The sequence below is a fragment of the Astatotilapia calliptera genome, chromosome 1, assembly GCF_900246225.1.
Source record: "Astatotilapia calliptera chromosome 1, fAstCal1.2, whole genome shotgun sequence".
Lineage (NCBI taxonomy): Eukaryota > Metazoa > Chordata > Actinopteri > Cichliformes > Cichlidae > Astatotilapia > Astatotilapia calliptera.
The window spans coordinates 39,394,396-39,402,895 of record NC_039302.1 but is presented as its reverse complement, the minus strand read 5'-3'; positions in this window follow the sequence as shown (position 1 = coordinate 39,402,895).

Sequence of the window (8,500 nt, the reverse complement as noted above, 5' to 3'; positions counted from 1 at the left end):
CGTTGAGTGAACTGGTGCACAAGGAGCATCAGGAGAAACAATACTCTTAATTGTTTTAAACAAGAATTTAGGATCTTTCTTTTTTGAAGCTATGAGGTGTGAAAAATACTCTGTTCTGGCATTTTTCCACGTCATTTAGCAAGAGGATAGATTCTTTAAGGTGTAACTTATAAACCCTAACCCGAATGCGATAGATGCGACCAAAAAGCGCCTCGATGCGCGCCCAATGCGAACTGGTCACGCTTTAAAATATCCAATTTTCACATGCATGAAGCGGAAATGTGGGAGGAAGTGGTGCCAGATGGTATGTTTTCAAGATGGCAGCTGTCAGGCTAGCATTTGAAGAGAGAGTCTCCCTTCTCTATTTACTGTGGAGAGCAGAGCAGCGGCGTAAAGAACGTCCTCACCGTATCTGGGTCCATCAGGCCCTCCACAAGCAGGAGCAGTTTCTCCAGGAGCTGCGTATGGATGACAGCCACTTTCAGCAGTAACACCGTCTGTCCCTCGCACAGTTTGAGGAGCTGCTGTCCCACGTCGGTCCAAGCATTGCCTGCCTAGACACCAACTACAGGCGCTCAATCCCACCTGCAGATTGCCTGTCTGTCTGCCTGTGGTTAGTAAAAGTGTTTAATACGGTAGTCCTTTATTGATACCTGTGCTAATATATGCTAAACTATCAGTTTATACATGGATGTGGTATGCTATCAGTGAATGCCGTCTGTGTTTACTGATAGCAAACTGTGGTATGGAGATGACTGTTTATAATATTTCTTGTGATACTGAAAAGGTCTCATCAAGTCCTAGTCCTCCTTAATTCAATTTATGCTATGTTATCAGTGTTTGCAATGATAACAATTTTCTGCACTGTTTGGATGAGAGAGGGGCACCTGCTGTGGTGGAGCCGTTGCAAGGCCTGGGTCGTGTAGCAGCCAACAACTACTCCAGAGAGGCTGTCGTGGTGAGGGAGAAGTTCATGGCCCACGTCTCGGCGGAGGGAGCAGCATCTTGGCAGCCAAAAGAACAGCCCATTTGAAGTCCCAGTGACACCCCCACAACGGCACTTTTAAGAGCCACCCACAAACCTCTAAAGAACGTTGCTGCCTTTTTTAAATTTTCTTAATAAATGGAGCTTGCCTCCAAAATAAACTAACCTCTCTTTATTCTCTTAAATAATTGGTCTTCACTATGTTCCTATAAAGTAGCAGATTTTTTTCATTAGTATAATATGAAATAAATTCTACATGTGTCAAGTTGTGTGTCAATATTTGCTGTGTAGTACAACTGAGATATTAGTCATTACAAAAATTCATTTGAACTAATATTAAAATTCTCGGTAAAGAAAGCAGCTGGTGTCGTACAGCTCCGGGTGGTTGGCTACAGCGTTGATGAGCCTTTCCTCCATATTGAATGAGGAGTGAATAGCTTTGGCAGGACCTGCCCCTTTGAACTAGGTCAGAGTATCACATCACCAGGCTCCTGATTTGTTGTCAGGGCGCGACTTGACGCTGGAGGTCAGATTTTTCCAACTTGAGCGGTAGACGTGATACGCGCGAATGCACAAAATGCACCACACAAACTTCAGTGCGTATTTTAATCCGTGCTTCAAACAGGTCGCGCAACTGACATGTTTCCGCGACGCAAATCTGCTTCTGAAGTTTCGTGGGACCCCCCCAGCATTTTTGGAGCCAGAGTCTGCGCAGTAGTGTCTTGAGGTGGAGCGACTGCGTCACGCTCCCGCCCACACACCTGCTGGACATGACCTCAAACACCCCCCCCCACACACACTTTTTATTTAGCCCAGCTGCTCCAGTTTATTTGTTGATGGGTTTACCGCGACTGATGACTCTTTCAATTAAGGTAAATACAACCATGTCACTGTTATGAAAAAGACACACAGCTTATCATCTTATAGTTCAAAAACATCTAAAATCACTCTGTTGTTAATTCATTTGCTAGATTAACCCTAAGCCAACCAATTCACAGTAAAAGACCATAAAACAAGGAGTCAGTCCAAAGGCAGTCCATAAACGTTTGCAAAATGACAACAAGGCTACTACAACACAGAAGTAGCGTGGCATGATCCACTCTCTGAAGGGCAATAGTAAAATGAGCAGCTTTCCTGAAGACATCAAATTGCTCTGCAGTGCTTAGCTGCTTCACACTCTGGGCCACCTTGGATGTTAGAGGAATGTAAAATGATGTCGTCATCTTCTTCTCCTCCTCCTCCTTCACAGCAAAATGGTGCATTACAGCCACCAAATGGTGTGGAGTGTGGACCAAAATGACAAAAACAAAATTCAAATCCTCCCGCACAAATGGGTTTGCCTTAAAAATCAAAGTGCAGCCTGATACTTTTCACTTATGTAGTTTGTACGAAATAAATCAATCATGTCCAGTTTCACTCTCATATTGTTCAGCTTTTTTGATCAGTTGTCTTCTTTCAATATCATATTTCTGACAATGCAATAAAATGTGTTGTTTCCTGTTCCTTACTGCAGTCACACTCTGTACAGTGTTTTCTTATTAAAAAGAATTTGCTATTCAAACCAGTGTGTCTGAATCTAAGTCGAGATATAACCGTCTCCTCTCTCCTGTTTCTTCCTGTACTTCCCTCTGCACAGCTGTTTCTTATAATTCCTCTAATTATCAGCTGGGAAGGTGTGGATGTTTGCGCTGTGTTTGCGGACATCATGTAAAATCCTCCCCAAAATATATTTCACTACATGAACAAAACGTAACAAATGTAAGGGTAGTAGTTCAGATGCCGAGTGTGTGAGGACAGAGAAGGATCAGCTTTATTTCAGATTTGAGAGAAACTTCATCTTTAAACTTTAGGTCGTTCTTACCAGCAGCTGTCAAGCTCTATAATGCTGCTTAACATTCTTTTGGTCATCCATCTGCCAGAAAACACCACAGCAATATTCAGAGGGAGAGTGGGGAGGGAGAGAGGGGACAAACAGGTTAGCGACGTAATCATCATTTTGTATGCCAACCGTTGAATGTAAATACTAGACGGGTAGCAAAAGTTACTTCAAATTAATACAGGCCATTCATCACAAGAACATCATTGACAAAGCTATTCTAACCCAAACTCCCCTTAAGGGAATGAGGAGACAGATATTAAAACTTACAGCATATTTCAGACCCTCCTCCCCCACGGAGAAACTTAGGGAGGCAGTGGGAAGGAACATGCAGACATGGGCCACCGATTCCTAAGACAGATGATTTTGTCCAGCCCAGAACAAATTGGAGAAAACCTACTGATAGAGCAAATAGGAGCGAAGTAAAAACTAGATCTGAGGCACAGAGAAAACAACAGACTGTGACTAAATCTCATTCATTCCATCAGACTGAAAATGTCTATTCTAATGTGTCAGTGTTCCAGGCTAGCCCGGAGATACAGACCCACGGTGACGGGTCCCAGATTATCAATCAGACCTACTCTTCTGCTGCCAGAGCTCTAGCTGACGGTACAGGGGCGCCCCCTGGGGGAGTTCAAAGTTTGGATTCTAGCCATCTCTCGCTCACTGTAAGGAACCTTGGAGTGTTCCTGGATGGCTCTTTTAAACTTGAGAAACAGGTCTCCACTGTGGTAAAAAACAGCTTTTGCCAGTTGCGTCACATATCTAAAGCAAAGCCATTCCTTCCTTTTTAAAGGACCTTGAAAAGCTTGTCCACACATTTATCACATCCAGGTTGGACTACTGTAACTCCCTCTACTCTGGCCTCCAATACTCTTCTCTTTACCAGCTTCAGTTAATTCAAAATGCAGCTGCACGTCTTTTAACAGGTATGAGAATCTATGAACACATAGCCCCAATTTTAGCCAAACTGCATTGGCTCCCTGTTAAATATTGCATAGATTTTAAAAATTTTTTGTTCACTTTTACATTTCTGAATAATCTAGCGCCCAGCTATCTCTCTGAACTACTCCACTTATACAATCCCAACAGAGCACTTGGATCATCCAAACACATGCTCCTAGCACAACCTAGGTCTCGAATGAAGTCGAGAGGAGACCAGGCCTTTGTAACTGTGGCACCCAGACTCTGGAATAACCTCCCTGTTCATATTCGTACTGCCGAGTCGATCCAGTCTTTTAAATCACGTCTTAAAACTTATCTTTTTACTTTGGCCTTTGATTCTAACTAGTTGGCTGTTCTAGCTTATTGTGTTGTTACCTATTGTTTGTTTTAATTTTCTCATGTTTTTACTGACTGTGAAGCACTATGGTCAACACTGTTGTTTTAATATGTGCTATATAAATAAATTTTGATTTGATTTGATGCTCTAAAGGTGAAAGGAGTGTAAGTGGCCGGGCAAAGCTGGTGGGAAATAAAACTAACAACATGATGATGAGGGGGTCTGTTGACCACAGTGTGGCCGAACACCAAAGTGTGGAGACCTCATCTGAACCCAAAAATTACCACCTGGCCGCATCTCCATTCAGACCTAGCTCTTCCCAGGGCTTCACTCCTCAAATAATAGAGAACGAGAAAGAGAGACAGAATGTCACGGAGAAACAGCAGACTAATAAATAGGTGATCCGATTCATCCAAACACCAAATTGGTAGTGTTGTCGCTGGGAATCAATAACAGGCACCAGGACGCAGAAAAAACCTCCATCAAACAACTGAGAATGTTATACAAAAAAGCGAAATCTGTCTTCCCAAATGCTCATGTTTTTTTCCTTTAATTAACTTTTTGTCTTCGCTCCCAAAAGAACAACAACGAAATCTGACTCTCATTAACAGATTTGCTGCAGAACGATTTCTGGTCTTGAACCCGCTTCCCGGGGACCAGTTCAGAACAATTGAATGACATCCTGATAGCGACAGACCGTGGTAAATATGCAGTGCTGGTCTTGTTGGACATGACAGCTGCATTTGACACTGTGGATCACGATTTGCTGATCTCCCGCTTACAGCACTGTGTGGGAATTACTGGTTCGGCACTTTTGTGGTTAAAGTCCTATCTTTTAAATAGGACATTTTGTGTTAAGTTGGGGTCGGCTTCATCCTCTGTGGCCCCTCTGCTTTGGGGTGTGCCACAGGGATCTATTCTTGGGCCGTTACTGTTTTCATTGTACCTCTTGCCTCTTGGCGCGATTTTCCGAAAGTATAAAGTGCCATTCCATCTATACGCAGATGACTGCCAGCTCTACTTACCTTTTAGTCATTCTGATAGTCTCCCAACTGGACCTCTGTGGACTGCCTTACTGATGTCAAAGCATGGATGGCAAAAAACTTTTTAAATTTTAATGATCGGAAGACAGAAGCAATTTTATTTGGCCCAAATCGTTCTTCTCATACTCTGGATGTTGATCTTGCAGCTTTGACTTCCCAACTAAAGAGTTCGATCACAAATCTCGGAGTTAAAATTGATTCTGCACTCACCTTTGATGACCATGTAAACGGGGTGGTAAAATCAGCATTTTATCAACTCAGACGTTTATCAAAGGTTAAGCCCTTTCTTTCCAAGCGTGACTTGGAAAGCTTTATTCATGGCTTTATTACCTCACGTTTAGATTATTGTAATTCTCTTTTAACAGGGGTTGGGCAGGGCAGTTTGTCACGCTTGCAATTAGTGCAAAATGCTGCGGCACGATTTTTAACTGGCAGAAGAAAATTTGATCACATCACTCCGATTTTGGCCTCTTTACACTGGCTTCCTATTGAATTTAGGATCCGTTTTAAAGTCCTTTTATTGGCTTTTAAATCTCTAAATGGTCTGGCACCTGTTTATTTGTCTGACTTGTTGAAGCCCCACGTCCCCACTCGTTCCCTTCGGTCAGCTGAGCAGTTGCTGCTTTCGGTCCCAAAGTCACGGCTGAAACTTAGAGGAGACCGAGCGTTCTCTGTTGCCGCGCCGATGCTTTGGAATAACCTTCCTCTCCATATTAGACAGGCTGCATCAGTGCCAGTTTTTAAGTCTTTATTAAAAACCTATTTTTATTCCCTGGCTTTTAACTCCGTGGGTAACTGACATTTTTATTGTTTTTTAACTTTATTGCTATGTTTGGTTTTATTATTATGTGCATATTAGTATTGTACAGCACTTTGGTCTACCAGGTGTGTTTTTAAAGTGCTATATAAATAAATAAATGATGATGATGATGAACAATTGGGGACAACATCCACTGGACACAAGATACAGCACAGTGTGTACTTGCAAACTGGTGTGAACAATTACGTTTGGATTTTCAGTAGATCCTCAACTTAGGACCATCGACATGGGAGGAAGTGAAGAATAGATCAGCATCTTTTTAAATCCAATGCAATATCTGTTTAACCCACACGGTGGTGCTGGAGCTCCATTTTTTGAGAGGTTTAAATCCACCAGTAGAAACATAGTATATTGCATCGTCTGTGAACAATGTTCCTTAATGTATGTGGGAGAAACGGGCCAGACTCTCGCGAAGAGATTAAAACAACACCTGTACAGCATTGGGGAAGGCAGATTAAATACTCCCTTCGTCCAAAATTTTCAAACACATTCACCAAACTCCCTGGGCATCCTGAGATTGCAATCCTGTGCAGCGTGGACGGAGGGACAGAGGAGGAGGCATAAGGACCTGTGAATCAAGAAATTGAACATCAGAACTCCTTATGGGCTAAACTTTAGATAATACCAGTGTGGTATTGATAGGCTATCTATTGCATTTTGTGTGAGAATAAAGTTTTTTATACTGCAGGAATTGTGATAGGAGTGTTTAAGTTACTTAGTATTGATTCAGTTTTACTGATGGAAGTCTCTGCGGGTCGTCTTATGTAAATAATCTCGTAGTGATCTTGTTGAATTGGTCTTATTCTCCCACAAAAAATAAAAAAATAAAAAAATAAAATTAATTAAACCTACCTTTGTGGGCTTCTGGTGACGCCATGTTCTGGTAAAGCAGCATAAGGAACGAGCTCCGTCCAGGTTAATACATTACTCCTAACTACAATTTAAAACTCGGCAATTTCCATTCCAACCAGCATGGCATCATCCCTGAGAGGCAAGAGATCCAGCAAACAGGATCAAAATAAAGATAACAGCGAGCATTTGAAGCAACTAACTTTGTCCTCGAATGCAGATGCTAATGCTACTGCTAGCACTCGTGATGCGGATACGAGGATATTAGCAGAACCGGAGAAGATAAGAGAAGATAACAAAGACGGGCATATGGAAACACAGCAAGCTCTGACGAGACTGGAGGGGTCTTTCAAGAGTTTGAGAGAAGATATGACAAAGTTGGAAAATAGAACAACGGAGATGGAGGAGCGGATCGGCGACAACGAAGACTCCACCAGGCGCCATGAACGAGCCCTCCGGTACTTGTTACATAGAGAAATGGATCTTACAGCACAATGCGAGGACATGCAAAATAGACTAAGGCGAAACAACCTGAGGATCTATCGTGTCCCAGAAGGGAGTGAGGGGAGAGATGTTAAGCTGTTTGTACTAGAGCTGTGTAAATCAACTCTTCAACTTCCCGCTGATCTTAACATTGGAATAGAGCGAGCCACAGAGCCCTCGCTGCTAAGCCCAAGGACCCCAACGCAGCACCGCGCTCACTGGTGGTCAGATTCTGGGACTTCTCTGTGAAAGAGACCATTTTACGACAAGCCTGGAACCAGAAGCATGTCTTATATAAGGGCACGCAGATATATTTGGACCATGATTTTTCCCCGAAACTGCAAAAGAGGAGGGCACTGGTACGAGATGCGGTAAAGCAATTAAAGCTGAAAAACATCAGAGCGAAGTGTGTGTTTCCAGCAAAACTGAGATTGTTCAAGGATGGTGGTGAGAAGACGTTCTCAAGTTTGACGGAAGCCCTGCCGACGCTTCAAGAGCTGGGGATACAAGTGCGAGTCGACCAGAGGGAGCACATGGAAACTGAGCTATCCCAGTCCCGATGGTCCGCTGAGGGAACTAGGGCAGGTATGACCCTCTCCCTTGCCGAAATAAAAACTTTCTTTATGGAGGACTGAGATGTCACTCCCGCCGAGTTCATTTTAGTTTTTCTTTGACTTAAACGTTAGGAAGAGATGAAAAAAAATTTTTTTTTGCTTATACAATGGATGGAAAGTGCGCACACAAGTGGATACCCCCCCCCCCCCCCCCCCCCCACTTATATAACCGCAATGAGCCGCTCTGCGAGCGGGCAACAGCGACGTGTTTTTCCCCCACGGAGGACTTGTCACCACCCTCCGCCCAGGGTACATCGGGGACTGGATTACTCAGGTTGTTATTAATCCAGTCGGGTACGTGGAAGCTACTGTTCTTAATGTTCTTTGTTTGTTTAGTTCTAAATGTTTTAGTTTCTCTTGGCCTGAGACCAATTGTGGACCACTATTTCATTGAGTATAATAATTTAGTTTTGTCTGTGTACGATATGAGTTTAAGATATGAAAGATCTAATTTGTGTTTCGTATAACGTAAAGGGTTTGAATAGTCCAATTAAAAGGAAAAAGGTACTGAACCAACTGAAAAACTTTGGGTGCTTCATAGCAATGCT